Source organism: Lissotriton helveticus, chromosome 12, assembly GCF_964261635.1.
Source record: "Lissotriton helveticus chromosome 12, aLisHel1.1, whole genome shotgun sequence".
NCBI lineage: Eukaryota > Metazoa > Chordata > Amphibia > Caudata > Salamandridae > Lissotriton > Lissotriton helveticus.
This window is the reverse complement of record NC_136073.1, coordinates 309,662,925-309,681,308: the sequence shown is the minus strand read 5'-3', so window position 1 is coordinate 309,681,308 and position 18,384 is coordinate 309,662,925. Positions and strand designations below refer to the sequence as shown.

Below are 18,384 nucleotides of genomic sequence, written 5' to 3'. Positions count from 1 at the left end.
TACAAAACAACTATCCAAGAATGCTCTAATCAAGTCTCTCTGTTCCTTCCAACACATCTCACACAATGAATTTATGGACCTGGTCAAAGCAAGCAGGCCTGCTGGCAGCCCTTCTTACCCCTGTCTGCCACAAACTTTCAAGACAATTCTTTTCACAACCTCTGCTGCCATTCCAGTAAGAAGAATCATCAATGATTCCTTAACTACTGGAATATTTCCAGAAGAACTCAAAAAGTCATACATACGCCTTTTACTGAAGAAAACAAACTTGGACCCGCTGAACCCTGACAACTACAGACCCATTACAAATGGACCTTTCCTGGGCAAACTGATAGAAAGAGCAACGTTCGCCCAGATGTCACAATAAATTGAAGAGAATGACATACTTTCAGATTTCCAAACAGGATTCTGTCCGGGAAGAGGCACTGAATCTGCCCTCCTTGCCATCTGGGATGACCTAAAGAATACAGTTGACCACAACTGGGTTGCTGCGCTACTCCTCTTGAACCTCTCAGCTGCCTTTGACATGGTTGACCATGACACTCTGAAACAAAGACTTTATGAAGCCGGCATAGAGGGAACTGCTCTAGACTGGATCGCGTCCTACCTTCGAAACAGAACTAATGTCATCCATGCAACACCTTTCCCGTCCAAACCGTAGTCCACAAAAGCAGGGGTCCCTCAAGATTCTATCATCTCGCCCATGCTTTTCAACATCTACATGAAGTCTTTACCAGTACTGATCAATAAATTTTACCTCACATGCTACAACTATGCAGATGACACGCAAATACTCCTTCAACTGGAATGCCCCAAAGACATTGGAAAATCACCAATTTTCAGCTGTCTCAGAGCCGTGGATCAGTGGATGACTTGGAGCCATCTCAAATTGAATGTTTCAAAAAGTGAAATACTCACGTGTGGCGACTGGAAAAATTAAAACCTGCTTGCCTCATGGCCTGATGAACTGGGATCACTGCCTAAAGTATCGAAGGATGTAAGAAACCTCGGAATGACCATGAACTCCAAGTTGTCGATGAATGCCCAAGTGGATAATCTAGCATGATCAAGCTTTGCTACTATAAAAACGCTGAGACTAATTTTCCCTCATTTGGGATTTCCACACAAGGTCCAAGCTACCATCTCCCTTGTTCTATCCAGACTCGATTACGCCAATAGCCTCTACCACAGATCACCTTTAATGACCATGAAAAGACTACAACGGATTCAGAACTCGGCTGCCAGACTACTCTTGCATATCAGTAGTATGGTAGTGACTAAAGATTTAACAAATATTGTCTTAAAGAATCCCTTTCTCGTTTTTTAAAAATTTGCAGGATTGTCACCCAAACAATTCTAAATAGAATCATCTGAACATAAATAATTTTGTAAAACTTCGCATCACAGAGATCATTAAGATTCCCAAGGACACAAATCAATAGGTAAGTCAGCATCATAGCAACCCTAGTAATCTGAATAAGAGCCAACAAGGGAACTAAATTCTACATTGCACCTTGGGAGGGCAAGAGGCATGTAACCATAGTTCCATAGTTCAGCTTTACTGTACAGAATAGGGATAAATACTGTAGTTATAATAAGATGTTGATAGACCAATGCAATAAGTGGATATAGCAGCTGATAGGACCATTGTAGTGTTATAAGTGTATTTTTCATAGGAGCAGGGTCTAAGTGTCCCAATATGTGATGTTTTATTCAGGCAATTCATCTTGTTATATAGATCATATCTATACTACTATTATAAAGAGAGAACTTTGAACCCTTGAGGCGGGTAAACTCAGGAACCACAGCACCAATCCAAACACCCGATACATCGTTGTAATTGTCAGGGTCTGCAGATGGACATAGGCTATATAAAAAATAAAATATACGTTCTTTAAAATATTTGCGATAAAAAAAAAGTAGTCCCTTGGAAGTAGCGCCGGCCGCAGATTGCTCTGAAAGCTGTCAAGGAGCGAGCAGTGAAATGGGTGCAAATAAACGTGCTGATCTGAACTTCGTGTGGCTTTGCTTTAATTTGGGGCTTCCTGTTTAGACTATATGGATATCGGCTATTTGCCCAGTCGAGAAGCGAGGCCCACCTTACGAAGGGTTCGTGCAGGCTCTGAGAAGGGGCTTGCAAAGACGGAACGAAGACAAGAGCAGCTCCAATGCAGGTGGTGCTGCCTTGAGCACGAATTCACTGCTGCAAAGCGCAATCTGAGGGCTTACAGCGCTTTACTTTACTCCACTTGGTGAATACTTGGTTCAAATTGCAAGGACTGTTGAGTGGCCCCACTGTGGGAAGAGGGCCAGCGTACTACAAGGCACAGAAGGCTTTGCGATTTAGCCACGCCCACTGTGGCAGGTGCCAGTGATTATATGAGCAGACGCGGCCAAAAACTGCTCTTCCAGCCCTTCGTGAACAATGCCTCTGAAGAAAGGATTATTTCCTGAAACGCGTCAGGCTTTACATGTTCAAAGATTGCTCTGAAAGCTGTCAAGGAGCTTTGCTTTAATTTGGGGCTTCCGGTTTAGACTTTATATATATATATATATATATATATATATATATATATATATATATATATATATATATATATATATATATATATATATCTCTATACTACTATTATAAAGAGAGAACTTTAAACCTTTGAGGCGGGTAAACTCAGGAACCACAGCACCAATTCAAACACCCGATACATCGTTGTAATTGTCAGGGTCTGCAGATGGACATAGGCTATATAAAAAAATAAAATATACGTTCTTTAAAATATTTACGATAAAAAAAAAGTAGTCCCTTGGAAGTAGCGCCGGCCGCGACGTGCGTGCTGACATCAGGAGCGCAGGGAGGAGCGGCGTACAGGAGCGCGAGGAGGAGCAGCGGACATGAGAGCCGGGAGGAGCGGCGGACAGGCGGGGAGGAGCGGTGAGGAGCGGCGGACAGGTGGTGAGGAGCGGCGGACAGGCGGGGAGGAGCGGCGGCTGGGTTACAGGCATGTGATCATTTTTTGAGCAAAAGACCTATGTGCTATCGAGAACATTCTAAAATGGTAATGGAAATGAAGCAATTTTGCCTGACTAACAACATTTTTTCCTTTAATGGCGCCCTCTACAGGCAAACTAATGGAACTGCCATGGGTTCTTGCTTTGCCCAAGCTTTGCTAATTTGTTCATGGGATATTGGGAGCAGGAAATTCGTAGCAGTAACACCTTAGCGAAGGACTTTGAGAAGGTCATCGTGTGGCTTCGCTACATTGATGACCTTTTCATCATATGGAAAGGCAATAAAAGTGATGCTGAGAACTTTATTACCAAGCTTAACTGTAACAAGTACAACATTCTCTTGTCTGGTAATATCAGTGGTACTCATACTGAATTTCTGGATGTGAGACTGGACATAAAAGATCTCAAGATATGCACCTCTTTGCATCGTAAGGCTACGGCAGGTATCAGTGTTCTCCATGCCCTCAGCGGCCATCCAGAGGCACTCAAATGGAGTATTCCTTACGGTGAGCTGCTGAGGGCTAAGAGAAACTGTAATACCTCAGATTCCTATTTAAAGGAGCAGGACATCATAGTGACTAGATTTGCAAGCAGGGGCTATCCTAGTTGGGTACTCAAAAAGGCCATAGAGAGAGCTAATGGAATTGAGAGATCGCGAACCCTAGAGGACCATCAGGGTAGTGATACTGAGGAGAATGATGAGGCAACAAGATTAATATTGACCTTCAACTCTGAGACAGACAAAGTCAAAAAAATCCTGACAAAGAATTGGGATATTTTGAAAACAGACTCCATTCTGGGTAGTGGCATACCAGACAGACCCTCTATCACCTACAAGAGGAATAGGAATATACGAGATCTAGTGGTCAAAAATGACATTACTCTATATCCCACAATCTCAGAACATGGGTTGGTGGGCTTCTACCCCTGTGGTCACTGTAAGGCCTGTAAATGCAGTAAATACAGGGGATCCGTTGAATATGGTGGCATTACTAAAAATCTGACAAAATTTCTTACATGCAGTACAACTTTTGTTGTCTACGCCATCGAGTGTACCTGTAAACTCTGGTATATTGGCAGCACTAGCTGTGCTGCCAAAAAAAGAATCCTCGAACACCTGAGGGCCATCACTAACCGGGACCCTAAGTACCCTGTCGCACGCCATTTTGAACAACAACATTTTTCAAATACTGCTGATTTGAATTTTTTCATTTTGGAACATGTTCCCAGGCATCCCAGAGGAGGCGATAGGGTGCTGAGTCTAAGACAGAGAGAATCCCGGCTCATAATTGAGTTCCAAACGAGATTCCCTGGGGGTCTCAACATGGACGAGGAACTTGCCAGTCATTTGAGATGCTCATGAGCTCTTTTCAATCTTAGCTCTATACAATTTCCATGTACTCGTCTACTCTTCTTCTGTACATATAACGTATTCTGTATATCTATTGATTTTAATTGTATTTGTCATGTTTTTCATTCCACAGGAGGAAAGGAAGGGGCCCATCACTGGAACTCACCTGCACGGGCGCACCTACCCTTTGCACTCTGGGAATCACTGCTCTCTACTAAGTCACATTTTGATTACCGGCGTGTAAGGTCTGATAATTGAAATTTATCATTATTTACAGCGGGAATGTCTTTACATACAGTATTTTCTTCTGAGTATTTTTTGTGAATTTTCACTGAGGATTTTATAACTATACCCATTCATGAGGAACAATGAATGCTGTGGTGACTACAAGAAACAGAACTTATACATTGTGTTAACCATGTGCTGATATCACCATATTTGTGACTGAGTTAATACCTCGCTCAATGAGAAAATCAAGTGTTGGGCTGTGTATTTTACACATATGTCTTACGCATGGAGTAAAATATATACTTCCATAATGATACTGTATGCCAGATTGCATGAGTGGGAATCAAATACTGCCTCGCTGGATATGTAACACTAGACTGGTGCATTGTCTGTAACTCTGAATATGTATTTAATATAGAACAGAAGTGGCAATGAATAGAATGTATTTTACATGAATTCAACATGTATTTTATTTTGAATCACTTTTGTGCCATCATTCACCATTCCAAGATGTCTGCCAACTTCATGCACTAGTCCTATTTCAGTTTTGATGTTTTTTTCAATCTTGAACTTTACTTAAATGCCGGTTTGTGTTTATGTTGGGTTACACGTGAACAAGGCTGTTTAGCTGAAACGCGTTGTGTAATTAAAACTGCAAATCCTACTACCGGGGTCCTTTGCCTTTTTTCCTGAGAGCGCATTACGAACTTTGTTTCCCTGGATTAATTGATTAACCGGATTGCTTCGCCGGTATTTGCGCCACCTTTCTCGGGGCCCAGCACTCCGGAAGAAGCGTTTCTTGTTTGTGGATATATATATATATATATATATATATATATTTTTTTTTTATTTCAATGGCCTCAGCTTTCCAGGGTGCACTCAACAGCGCGTTACCTCGAAGGGCATTAACATCTCTCGCCATCATCCGGGTAGTTACGTTCGCCTGACGCGTTTCTGTGGTCCAATTACCACTTCATCAGAGGCGTTCTCTTGCATTTAGTTGAAACGCGCTGTTGAGTGCACCCTGGAAAGCTGAGGCCATTGAAATAAAAAATTTGGACACGGGGGCCTTCCCGTGCAGGATGCACCGGCTCAAAGAACCGAGCGGCCAAGCCAGAGGAACTTTTCCATTCTGTCAGCACAGCGCGTTGTGTGTCAAATGACTCGCTTTCACGAATCGGATCCTACTAAGGATAAAAACACTATCTCCAATATTTGCATTAGCTGAACAAACAATGTAGCGCAAAGAACTACAAAGACCAGCATGCTGTGTGGATCAATCAAAAATTAAGTCAGTCCCACATATGGTAATCAATAAATGAGCATGCGTCAAAGAAGCGCGTTTCAACTAAATGCAAGAGAACGCCTCTGATGAAGTGGTAATTGGACCACAGAAACGCGTCAGGCGAACGTAACTACCCGGATGATGGCGAGAGATGTTAATGCCCTTCGAGGTAACGCGCTGTTGAGTGCACCCTGGAAAGCTGAGGCCATTGAAATAAAAAATTTGGACACGGGGGCCTTCCCGTGCAGGATGCACCGGCTGAAAGAACCGAGCGGCCAAGCCAGAGGAACTTTTCCATTCTGTCAGCACAGCGCGTTGTGTGTCAAATGACTCGCTTTCACGAATCGGATCCTACTAAGGATAAAAACACTATCTCCAATATTTGCATTAGCTGAACAAACAATGTAGCGCAAAGAACTACAAAGACCAGCATGCTGTGTGGATCAATCAAAAATTAAGTCAGTCCCACATATGGTAATCAATAATTGAGCATGCGTCAAAGAAGCGCGTTTCAACTAAATGCAAGAGAACGCCTCTGATGAAGTGGTAATTGGACCACAGAAACGCGTCAGGCGAACGTAACTACCCGGATGATGGCGAGAGATGTTAATGCCCTTCGAGGTAACGCGCTGTTGAGTGCACCCTGGAAAGCTGAGGCCATTGAAATAAAAAATTTGGACACGGGGGCCTTCCCGTGCAGGATGCACCGGCTGAAAGAACCGAGCGGCCAAGCCAGAGGAACTTTTCCATTCTGTCAGCACAGCGCGTTGTGTGTCAAATGACTCGCTTTCACGAATCGGATCCTACTAAGGATAAAAACACTATCTCCAATATTTGCATTAGCTGAACAAACAATGTAGCGCAAAGAACTACAAAGACCAGCATGCTGTGTGGATCAATCAAAAATTAAGTCAGTCCCACATATGGTAATCAATAATTGAGCATGCGTCAAAGAAGCGCGTTTCAACTAAATGCAAGAGAACGCCTCTGATGAAGTGGTAATTGGACCACAGAAACGCGTCAGGCGAACGTAACTACCCGGATGATGGCGAGAGATGTTAATGCCCTTCGAGGTAACGCGCTGTTGAGTGCACCCTGGAAAGCTGAGGCCATTGAAATAAAAAATTTGGACACGGGGGCCTTCCCGTGCAGGATGCACCGGCTCAAAGAACCGAGCGGCCAAGCCAGAGGAACTTTTCCATTCTGTCAGCACAGCGCGTTGTGTGTCAAATGACTCGCTTTCACGAATCGGATCCTACTAAGGATAAAAACACTATCTCCAATATTTGCATTAGCTGAACAAACAATGTAGCGCAAAGAACTACAAAGACCAGCATGCTGTGTGGATCAATCAAAAATTAAGTCAGTCCCACATATGGTAATCAATAAATGAGCATGCGTCAAAGAAGCGCGTTTCAACTAAATGCAAGAGAACGCCTCTGATGAAGTGGTAATTGGACCACAGAAACGCGTCAGGCGAACGTAACTACCCGGATGATGGCGAGAGATGTTAATGCCCTTCGAGGTAACGCGCTGTTGAGTGCACCCTGGAAAGCTGAGGCCATTGAAATAAAAAAAAAAAATATATATATATATATATATATATATATATATATATTACCTACTGGCGGTCGCCAGTAGGTATATATAGTTAGGATTTTTTCCCTATGGGTTTTTTGAAAATTCTATGTCTAATAACTTTGGCGTTTGTGGACGGAATTGGCTGAAATTTTCAGGAAAATGGCACATTTTGTTTCTGAGCAGCCCCTGAAAATTTGGGGGGGTTTCGTCAAGGGGGGGCCGAGAAAAAAGGGGGGTCCCAAAACGTGTTTTTAACATTGATTTTTCCATAGGGCGGTTAGCCTCACTTTTAGCCCGAACGGCTGAATAGATTTGCACGAAACTTGGCAAAATTGTAGGGACTGGTAGCCCGATGTGCCTTTTGTAGGTCTCAATATATGTGCTCCAGTGGATTTTGAGAAATTAACGTTTAAAAAAAGATATATATCTGTAGCAGCGGACCGGGCAGCGCTCCAGGACGCGTACCTTTCGCGCAACGGAGCTTTGTGAAGCGAAGCTGATTGGTTCTCTGGCGTCTGTCAACATTCCAAAAAGTCCGTAGCTGCCGCCATCTTGTCTCTCGGTAGGATCGAGAGACAAGAGGAGGCCAAAACAAAGGGGCAAATAACCATAAGGGGGCATAGTAGATCCTCCCTGACCCCCTAGGTTTAATGTGGAGGCTTTAAAACGGCCCCGCGGGGCAAAAAAAAATAATTTTTTTTTTGTTTTTTTGCGTGGGTAGCGCCCGGTCCGGGAACCGGGAAGCTTTCTGGGCAGCGTACTGCAATGAAAAATGAATGATAGACTTTTATTTTTTAAGGATTGTTTATTGTGTTTAATAATTTATTAAACTTTCTAACGCGGCGCGTCATATGACGCATTACGCGACAACGCAGGTCCAGAATATAGTGAAAATGTCTCCACCAACCAGCGGACGGCACACAACCCCTTTCAGCAGGCTAAATAGTTCTGTTAAATGACAACAGAAGGGACAGGCAACAAGAACCATCAGTCAAAGAGGGGAGGGCAAGTTCTTCTCTACCGGGTCACGTTGGAGCGCTACCGGAACTGATCGAATTGGTAGTCTACAGTGTTTCTGGATGTTTCAGACTGAAGCTGGCGTTAGCATGAGAGCACCACCATTTCGTAGCTCCGTCGTGGCCATTCCACGAGCAATCATGCTAGGCGCTCCCCACCAGAAGCCTGCGGGAGTCGGGGGCCCCCCAAGACTTTTGTAGAATCTTCAAGGATGAGGGGACGCTTTCGAGAATGGAGCCCAAGCTCTAGCAGACAAGCGTCCGAGTTCCAAGGTGTCGCAGGCCCATTTTAGTGGACCACGCCCAAATCTGAAGAGATGGCCGCCATTTTGAGAGTCCTGTGGCAGCCGCCTATCGCTGCGCCGCAAGAGCGGGAGCAACTCAAGTACATGGTGAGCGAGACGCTGTAGTCGAAAGAGCGGGCGGTAAACAGCTGAATAGCGGAAGAGGCACAGTGTAGCAAAAGCGGGCTGAATGGCAAATGAAACGGAAAAGGGGTGCCCCACTACAGCGTGTCTTTAGGTGAAACGGATTGTGGGACAAGGTGAAGAATGGAAGAGTCACCAAAAGGAAAAAAGTTCCGCTTGACCCCGGGAGCCGGCCACCTATGTCGGGGGCGATCTCAGGCCACACCAGGGCAACACGACTTGGGGAGGGGGCCGGAGCCAAGCGCCCCCTCCGAGTCCGCGACATGACACCGTCCCTCGGGGGCCTCCGTCAAGCGGTTCAGGGTGGCACCGCATCACAACAGCCCCCACTTACTTTAAGAATAGTGAAGATGAAGCAATTGCAAATAGGCTTCAGACAATGTTACAAGCACTCCTCAAAACTTTGAACTTTCAGAGTGCATGAGTTGGGACAGCGAGGGGTGATTTGGTTTCTCGGATTTGGTTTCTCGGACTGTTTTTCTGGTCTCTCACCACTGGCATAGTTTAACGTTTTCTTGTTTCTAGGACATTAATAGGTTTTATCATTACGTTATGTTATCGTTTCTTTGTTTGTTGTTTAATAAAAGTTCATGTTCATCAGTGGCCTACTGATTTTCGTTTTCCTATTTTTTTCTTTCCAGGTTGTTTCATGGTAAAGTTTCTGTTAACAGGATACAGTGATCACTTCGTTATTATTGCATATGTCCTTTTCACTAGGGGTGCTCTCTGGTCGGGCCAGATGACGTATCTCTAGTAAATGGTCCGGGTGAAAAAGGTGCATCAATCAGTGGGGAGTAGATAGGCATGACAGATTACAACGGGGGAGAAAGGTCCGCATTACGTACCCTTTCACTACTTGCAAAGATTTTCCTACGTTTATATGCAAACAGGGAATACCTCCAAAAATAACTAATTCCCAAACAGTCAATGTTCGGACAATCAATCAATCAATGAGGAATGAAATAGGTACGACGTGTTAAAGGCTTGCGTTACCTACCCTTCACTATCTGCAAAGGGAGAGAGAATATTCCTATTCTTCCTCGTTTGCAGGTAGAGAAGATCCTTAAGAGAATTAACTTCGAACAATTCAATGCTCGATTGAAACAATCAACAAGGGGTACTGTGAACACAAATGAACGCCGCTTATGTACATACGCATTGCTATTTTCAACAGGTTGTTCCTAATGTTTCTATTTTAGCGAGGTCAAAAAGAGATCCCATTAGTGGCCTACTGATTTTGCTCGATTCCTTTTGTTTTTTTACACGATTTTTCGCTATCTGCAAAGACTAAACAGAGTATTGCGACTCTGTGCTTGTTTGTAAATAGAGAATGAACCAAAGAGAACAATCAATCAAATGGAGAGAGAAGCAGGCACGACGTATTACAAAGGGGGCAAAGGGCTGCGTTAACTACCCTTCACTATCTGCAAAGAGAGAGTACTCCTAATAGAAATGAGGGGTGGGGGGCAGTATTCAAAGCAGATCAGTGTGCATAAACACGAAAATGTTTTTACTTACCACGTACTTGACATTCGACAGCTTATGATATTTGCTATTAAAAAACCATTGAAATTCACTGAAAAAACCATAGGTTATAGACTATATATAGTTAGGAATTAGCATTTACAAAACCTTGAAAATTCACTGAAAAAACCATAGGTTATACACCATATATAGTTAGGAATTAGCATTTAAAAAACCTTATTTTACTCACACAAAACCATTGAAATTCCATATATAGTTAGTTGCACTAACTATATATCGCGCACCCGCAATCCACTGCTGATCATGTCACATATTACATCATTCATGACATGGTCAGTGACATCACTGATGACATCACTGATGACATCTCAAATGACATCACTGATGACATCACTGATGACATCTCATTTGACATCATTCTTGTGCTAATACGATAAACCTCTTCAGACTCTAATATAACCTTAGATACACTCAGTGTAAACAGACACTCACACACTGCCACTCATCCATGGAGTTACTCACACACCCAGTCAGTCATGCAAAGAAACAATCTCACCTCCATTTCTTCAACTATACAGTTAAACACACCTTACTTATTGAAACATATACTAACACATATTTACTCTCTTATACAATCCCTGATACAAGTTCACAATGATCGATACAACCACTCACTCATTCAGTGGCTCTCATGCACAGTTATTTATATATGCCAACTCTCACATGTACTGTGTTTTACATATGTACTTACTATGACATGTAGCATTGAGATATCCATTCACTCATCAATACACTCATGCACACAGTCAACTGCCCATGTAGCTGTTTCCACATGCACTCTTGAACTCATACACCTAGTGAATAAACTGCTCACACATCTATGCATAGAGTCACACACCTTCCAGCCACCCCCACACAAACTCAATCTCCCATAGAAATACTTGGGCAACCAATTAATAACACATATAGCCTCTCGTATAGCTAATGATCAACACATGCAGCAGTTTACAGAACAACAGACATAATGATGCACAAATTAAGACAGTTTAGTCACTAACCCATGCATTCAGTGAGACACATTTAATCACTCACTCATACAGTCAGTCATGCACCTACTAAATCCTTCATCCAGACACTTATACATCCACTCAAGACATATTTTAACTTTACAGAAAAATACAGTCACTGGATGTTGTCATCAGTGATGTCATTTGAGATGTCATCAGTGATGTCATCAGTGATGTCACTGACCATGTCATGAATGATGTAATATGTGACATGATCAGCAGTGGATTGCGGGTGCGCGATATATAGTTAGTGCAACTAACTATATATGGAATTTCAATGGTTTTGTGTGAGTAAAATAAGGTTTTTTAAATGCTAATTCCTAACTATATATGGTGTATAACCTATGGTTTTTTCAGTGAATATATATATATATATATATATATATATATATATATATATATATATATATATATATATATATATATATATATTACCTACTGGCGGTCGCCAGTAGGTATATATAGTTAGGATTTTTTCTCTATGGGATTTTTGAAAATTCTATGTCTAATAACTTTGGCGTTTGTGGACGGAATTGGCTGAATTTTTCAGGAAAATGGCACATTCTGTTTCTGAGCAGCCCTTGAAAATTTGGGGGGGGGTTCGTCAAGGGGGGGCCGAGAAAAAAGGGGGGTCCCAAAACGTGTTTTTAACATTGAGTTTTCCATAGGGCGGTTGGCCTCACTTTTAGCCCGAACGGCTGAATGGATTTGCACGAAACTTGGCAAAATTGTAGGGACTGGTAGCCCGATGTGCCTTTGCTAGGTCTCAATATATGTGCTCCAGTGGATTTTGAGAAATTAACGTTCAAAAAAAGATATATATCTGTAACAGCGGACCGGGCAGCGCTCCGGTTCGCGGACTTTTCGCGGTACGGAACTTTGTGAAGCGAAGCTGATTGGTTCTCCGGCGTCTGTGAACATTCCAAACAGTCCATAGCGGCCGCCATCTTGTCTCTCGGTAGGATCGAGAGACAAGAGGAGGCCAAAGCGAAGGGGCAAATGACCATAAGGGGGCATAGTAGATCCTCGCTGACCCCCTAGGTTTGATGTGGAGGTTTTAAAAGGGCCCCGCGGGGCAAAAAAAAAAAAAAAATAATGATAATCGAACGGCTGAATGGATTTGCACGAAACTTGGTAAAATATTAGGGACTGGTAGCCCGATGTGCCTTTGCTAGGTCTCAATATATGTGCTCCAGTGGATTTTGAGAAATTAACGTTCAAAAAAAGATATATATCTGTAACAGCGCTCCGCTTCGCGTAACGGAGGTTTGCGAAGCTGATTGGTTCTCCGGCGTCTGTAAACATTCCAAACAGTCCGTAGCGGCCGCCATCTTGTCTCTCGGTAGGATCGAGAGACAAGAGGAGGCCAAAGCGAAGGGGCAAATGACCATAAGGGGGCATAGTAGATCCTCCCTGACCTCTTAGGTTTGATGTACCTAAGAAGGTAAATATCGCTTAACTTTGGTAATATGCCCCAACGTCTGTTAACGTTCGATTCGAAGGAAATCAGGAAGTGTTGAAAAACATTGTCTGCGCCATCTTGCCTTTTTTCAAATGCCACACTTTTGTCGTGCACGGCAGTCATTTTAGATGCCTTGACCAGACCCACTCTCTGCACGCTGTCGATCCTTAGCATGGCTCCCCACCCTCGCAAGCATCTTCCCCAGGCACTGGTCACCCCCGCTCTCTGTCTTATGCATGGGCAATAAACCTCCCCCCATCTGCGCTGCTCTTCCCTGAGAATCACACTCTGTGCCCGCCCGACACCTCCCTTTCGCCCTATTCACTACCGCACCCTCTGACACTCCTCTTCCTCTGTGTCCGATTGTCCAGGCTATCAGCTAGCCCTGCAGATGTAGGTTATGGCTCCAGCTGTAAAGAATCACCCCTCTTCAAAGGAGTTATAGTAGATCAAGGCCCACACCCGATGAGATCCGTCACACCACACGTGTTCCTACTATCTGAAAACCATCCTGTATTGTGATTGGGGAGGGGACCGAGCCTGAAGCGGAAGATTCCAGGAATGACTCTTTGTACATCAAAGTTTTTACAATTATGTGTCACATTAAAAATATATAGCACTCCAACAAAGTAGTAGGAATATAAAACTTTAATAACCTATAAATATATACAACAAAACAAAAACAGTAAAAACATTTAAACAACGAAGAGACCGTGGCAATTTCTTTTGAATTCCTGATGAGGACATGTTACTAGTTCTTTCAAATTATGAAAATTCAGAAGATGTTGCCTGGGGGTGGGTCGTCAGTAGCAGTCTGTTGTGCGAATAGTTCCAAGGCAGCAGAACGCGCTGAAATCTAGATGGCACGAAAGTGATGTCTAGTAAGTTGCCGCCCAGCAAATAACGGCGTGGGGCGCCGCGGGGGTGAGTGAGTCCAGTAGGCACCACAGCTATTCTTACCGGCATTGCAGAATTACTGCTGGGGACAATGCCTGTGCTGTAGCAGGGTCACAGCAGAAACAAAAAGGATTCTGTTGAAGATGTTGTTGGTTTTCAATTTGAAAACAGTTCTGGTGTCAACTGCTATGGTAATGTAGTGGTTAATGTTTTGTTTTCTCTAGAAAATGTAAAAGAGGGGGAGGCAGTCCAAAGTTCCGTTAAAAAGGCAAAGGAAAGGATCGGTGGTTTGAACTATCACTCAAAAAGGGGAGGGGGTGCAACAATTTTTTCTACCGGGTCACACTGTGCTTTCACCGGAACTGAGGTCTGCAGGATTCTAGTAATTCAAAGTGAGGCTGGCGCCAGCATGGGAGCGCCGACGTCCCGCGGATACAGTTTCGTCACTCCACGGGCGATCATGGCAGTCATTCCCCATCGGGGGTCGGAGACTCCTGCGGCTCCTCTAGAATCTTCAAGGTCGTGGAGGACTACGGTGGTGGAGTCAACCAGTGACCGGGCCATTTCTTCATGCTGGGCCCGCTCTTGCCAGTTCGATCGCCATTTTGAGAGTTCGGCAGCTACCGGCGATCGCGGGGTCACATGAGCGGACGGGCTCCACCCTGCCGGGCGAGACGTTGCAGCATCGCCACAGTGGACGAACCCTTTTCGGGGCGCCTGGAGCGCTGAGGGTGCAGCTGGGAAGCCTTCACCTGAGGAGGCCGGAGAGGCCTGTTCGCACTGTCTCTCCCTCCCAGTGCACCCCACGGCGCCGCGCTTGACATTTGTTATGGCCGGTGGCGATGAGGACGGGGGGGGGGGTCGGAGGCATGTGCAAGACATCCCCCCAGTGTTGTCAAAGCCATTTTTGAAGAAAGAAGTGGTGCCTGGCGTGTTGCCGCTGCTATTACGAAGGAGAAAAGAAAAAATGTCCCGTCCGTCTTTGGGCCGGGCTTCCGGTGGATGTCGGCCGGACGCCCCTGGCTCTGGCCCCATGAACGGGTTCCTTGGTTTATCGGCTGCAGCCGGATCCCGTCGGCCTCGGCCCCCCGACCGTTGGTGGCCGGACCGGAAGAGCATGTGGCGGGACTACCTGAAACTCTCAAGGGCCACCGCGGCCGGACTGGGAGAGAGAGGGGAGGGTCGATAAGACATTCCCCCCCCTGCAACTCTTCAGCGTTGTAAAGGCAATCCCCTGGCCGGGTCCCGCTGGCCTCGGCCTCTCCTCCGGCTACACCCTACGTTAGGATCTCCTGGCCGAGGCGTGGCAGCAGGACCCGCCTTATATGGGCTGCTCCCGGCTGGGCGTAGCCGCAACCCTGCCCCACCTTGGAAGTTTCCAGAGTGGGGGCGGATGTTCTACTGACTTGCATTTTCCCTAGTCTATGGATTTTTTTGGCGTGGCAGGCGGTGGGACAGCGAGGGGTGATTTGGTTTCTCTTACTGTTTTTCTGGTCTCTCACCACTGGCATATTTCTAACGTTTTCTTGTTTCTAGGACATTAATAGGTTTTATCATTACGTTATGTTATCGTTTCTTTGTTCGTTGTTTAATAAAAGTTCATGCTCATCAGTGGCCTACTGATTTTCGTTTTCCTATTCTTTTCTTTCCAGGTTGTTTCATGCTAAAGTTTCTGTTAACAGGATACAGTGATCACTTCGTTATTATTGCATATGTCCTTTTCACTAGGGGTGCTCTCTGGTCGGGCCAGATGACGTATCTCTAGTAAATGGTCCGGGTGAAACAGGTGCATCAATCAGTGGGGAGTAGATAGGCATGACAGATTACAACGGGGGAGAAAGGTCCGCATTACGTACCCTTTCACTATTTGCAAAGATTTTCCTACGTATATTTGCAAACAGGGAATACCTCCAAAAAGAACCAATTCCCAAACAGTCAATGTTTGGGGAAACAATCAATCAATGAGGAACGAAATAGGCACGACGTGTTAAAGGTTTGCGTTACCTACCCTTCACTATCTGCAAAGGGAGAGAGAATATTCCTATTCTTCCTCGTTTGCAGGCAGAGAAGATTCTTAAGAGAACCAACTTCGAACAATTCAATGCTCGATTCAAACAATCAACAAGGGGTACTGTGAACACAAATGAACGCCGCTTATGTACATACACATTGGTATTATCAACAGGTTGTTCCTAATGTTTCTATTTTAGGGAGGTCAAAAAGAGATCCCATTAGTGGCCTACTGATTTTGCTCGATTCCTTTTGTTTTTTTACACGATTTTTCGCTATCTGCAACGACTAAACAGAGTATTGCGACTCTGTGCTTGTTTGTAAATAGAGAATGAACCAAAGAGAACAATCAATCAAATGGAGAGAGAAGCAGGCACGACGGATTACAACGGGGGCAAAGGCCTGCGTTAACTACCCTTCACTATCTGCAAAGAGAGAGTACTCCTAATAGAAATGAGGGGTCGGGGGCAGCATTCAAAGCAGATCAGTGTGCATAAACACGAAAATGTTTTTACTTACCACGTACTTGACATTCGACAGCTTATGATATTTGCTATTAAAAAACCATTGAAATTCACTGAAAAAACCATAGGTTATAGACCATATATAGTTAGGAATTAGCATTTACAAAACCTTGAAAATTCACTGAAAAAACCATAGGTTATAGACCATATATAGTTAGGAATTAGCATTTAAAAAACCTTATTTTACTCACACAAAACCATTGAAATTCCATATATAGTTAGTTGCACTAACTATATATCGCGCACCCGCAATCCACTGCTGATCATGTCGCATATTACATCATTCATGACATGGTCAGTGACATCACTGATGACATCACTGATGACATCTCAAATGACATCAGCAGTGGATTGCGGGTGCGCCTGAATGGAGTTCAAATGGTCTCTGTAGTTCAGTCGAGTCCTCAAGAAGACTGTCGCCGATTTCACAATTTCTCAGCTTGTAGCTTGACTCCGCTCAACTGTATTTTTCCTTGACCTCGAATCAGGAATGCGGGAACGATGCTGCTCATGAAGTTGGAATGTCGAATAGCTCTCAAATACTAAATGACCATGACTAAATGTCTCTTTTATGACAGAAATGCTCAATACTACGAACTTACAACTCCCATTCTGAATACTAAACGCGGAGTTCCTAACCAATGATGTTTCCTCAGCTGAACTTCAGTTGAAGCGCGCAGATAGAATCTCGCGCACTTCAGAAACCTACTAGACTGTGTAAAGCGTTCATCTACCACCAAGGCCACTGCGGCGGCCATCTTGGGTGTGTGTGTATGTACTCTGTCTTACATTATACCAGAGGTTGACCAATTGAGGCTTAACTGTCACTCGAGTCCTGAATGATTTGTGTAAGTCAGTGTGCAGGACAGATGCAATGGTGTGGTTCCGGACAGTACCCCCTCTCAAAGACCGATTTATCGGTCTTGGCTTGGATGGGTGTTGAACATGAAACCGTTTTAACAATTTTGGGGCATATATGTTCTCACTTGGTTCCCAAGACCTCTCATCTGGCCCATAGCCCTTCCAATCTACTAAATAATGTAGTGTCCCTTTACGAATTTTAGAATCTAAAATTTCTTTGACTTCATACTCATAATGACCTGAGATGGGTAATGGTTCTGGGGGTTTGACTAACCTAGTCTGAGGGGCAACTTTCTTTAGCAGAGAGACATGGAAAACAGGGTGAATACCAGATTTAGCAGGAAGCTTCAATTTCACTGTGACAGGCCCCAAGACTTTCTCAATAGTGTAAGGACCTACAAACCTGGGTTGAAACTTTCGGTTTCCTTTCAAATGTAAATTGCGGGATGAGAGCCAAACTCGATCTCCCACTTGATATTGTGGTGCAGGTTTACGGTGTTTATCAGCACATTCTTTATAGGTCTTCTTGGCCTGAATTAATTTGTTTTCTGCTGACTTGTGGAGTAAAGCTAAATCTTTAAGTAGATTGTTCACTGCAGTAACTTCTAAATCTTTTCTTGTTTGGAATGGATTAGGATGACGGCCGTAATTCAGATAAAAGGGAGAGTAGCCGGTGGAAGTACTTTTCGCATTGTTACACGCAAACTCTGCCATCCACAATAAATCTGACCAATCCCCACCCCTATCAAGAAGGAACAAACGGAGATACTGCTCAAGTTCCTGATTCATTCTCTCCGTCTGACCGTCAGTCTCGGGATGATAGTTGGTGGATAATCTGATCTCTATACCTAGCCCTTTTAAGAATGCCTTCCAAAAATGGGAAATGAATTGGGAACCCCGATCTGATACCACCACCTTCAGAATTCCGTGTATCCTTTTATGTGTTCACTGAATAGTCTTGCAAGTTCTCGGGCAGTTGGCAACCCAGACAAAGGAATGAAGTGACTCATTTTTGTGAAAGTGTCTACAACTACAAGAATTGTGTTATGTCCTTTACTGAGGGGCAAATCAACTATAAGGTCCATTGAAACAGTGTGCCACGGAAGAGTGGGAGTGGGAAGGGGTTGTAACAATCCCTGAGGAGCCTGCCTACTAGGTTTACTCCGAACACATAACCCACAAG

The 18,384-nt window shown here is 44.2% G+C and overlaps 1 protein-coding gene across 1 annotated transcript in view; it reads right to left on the bottom strand.

The window, feature by feature from the left end:
- The window catches only part of LOC144798021 (polycystin-1-like protein 2), an 849,694-nt gene that overhangs the window by 729,772 nt on the left and 101,538 nt on the right, over positions 1 to 18,384 (bottom strand). The window lies entirely within an intron of this gene.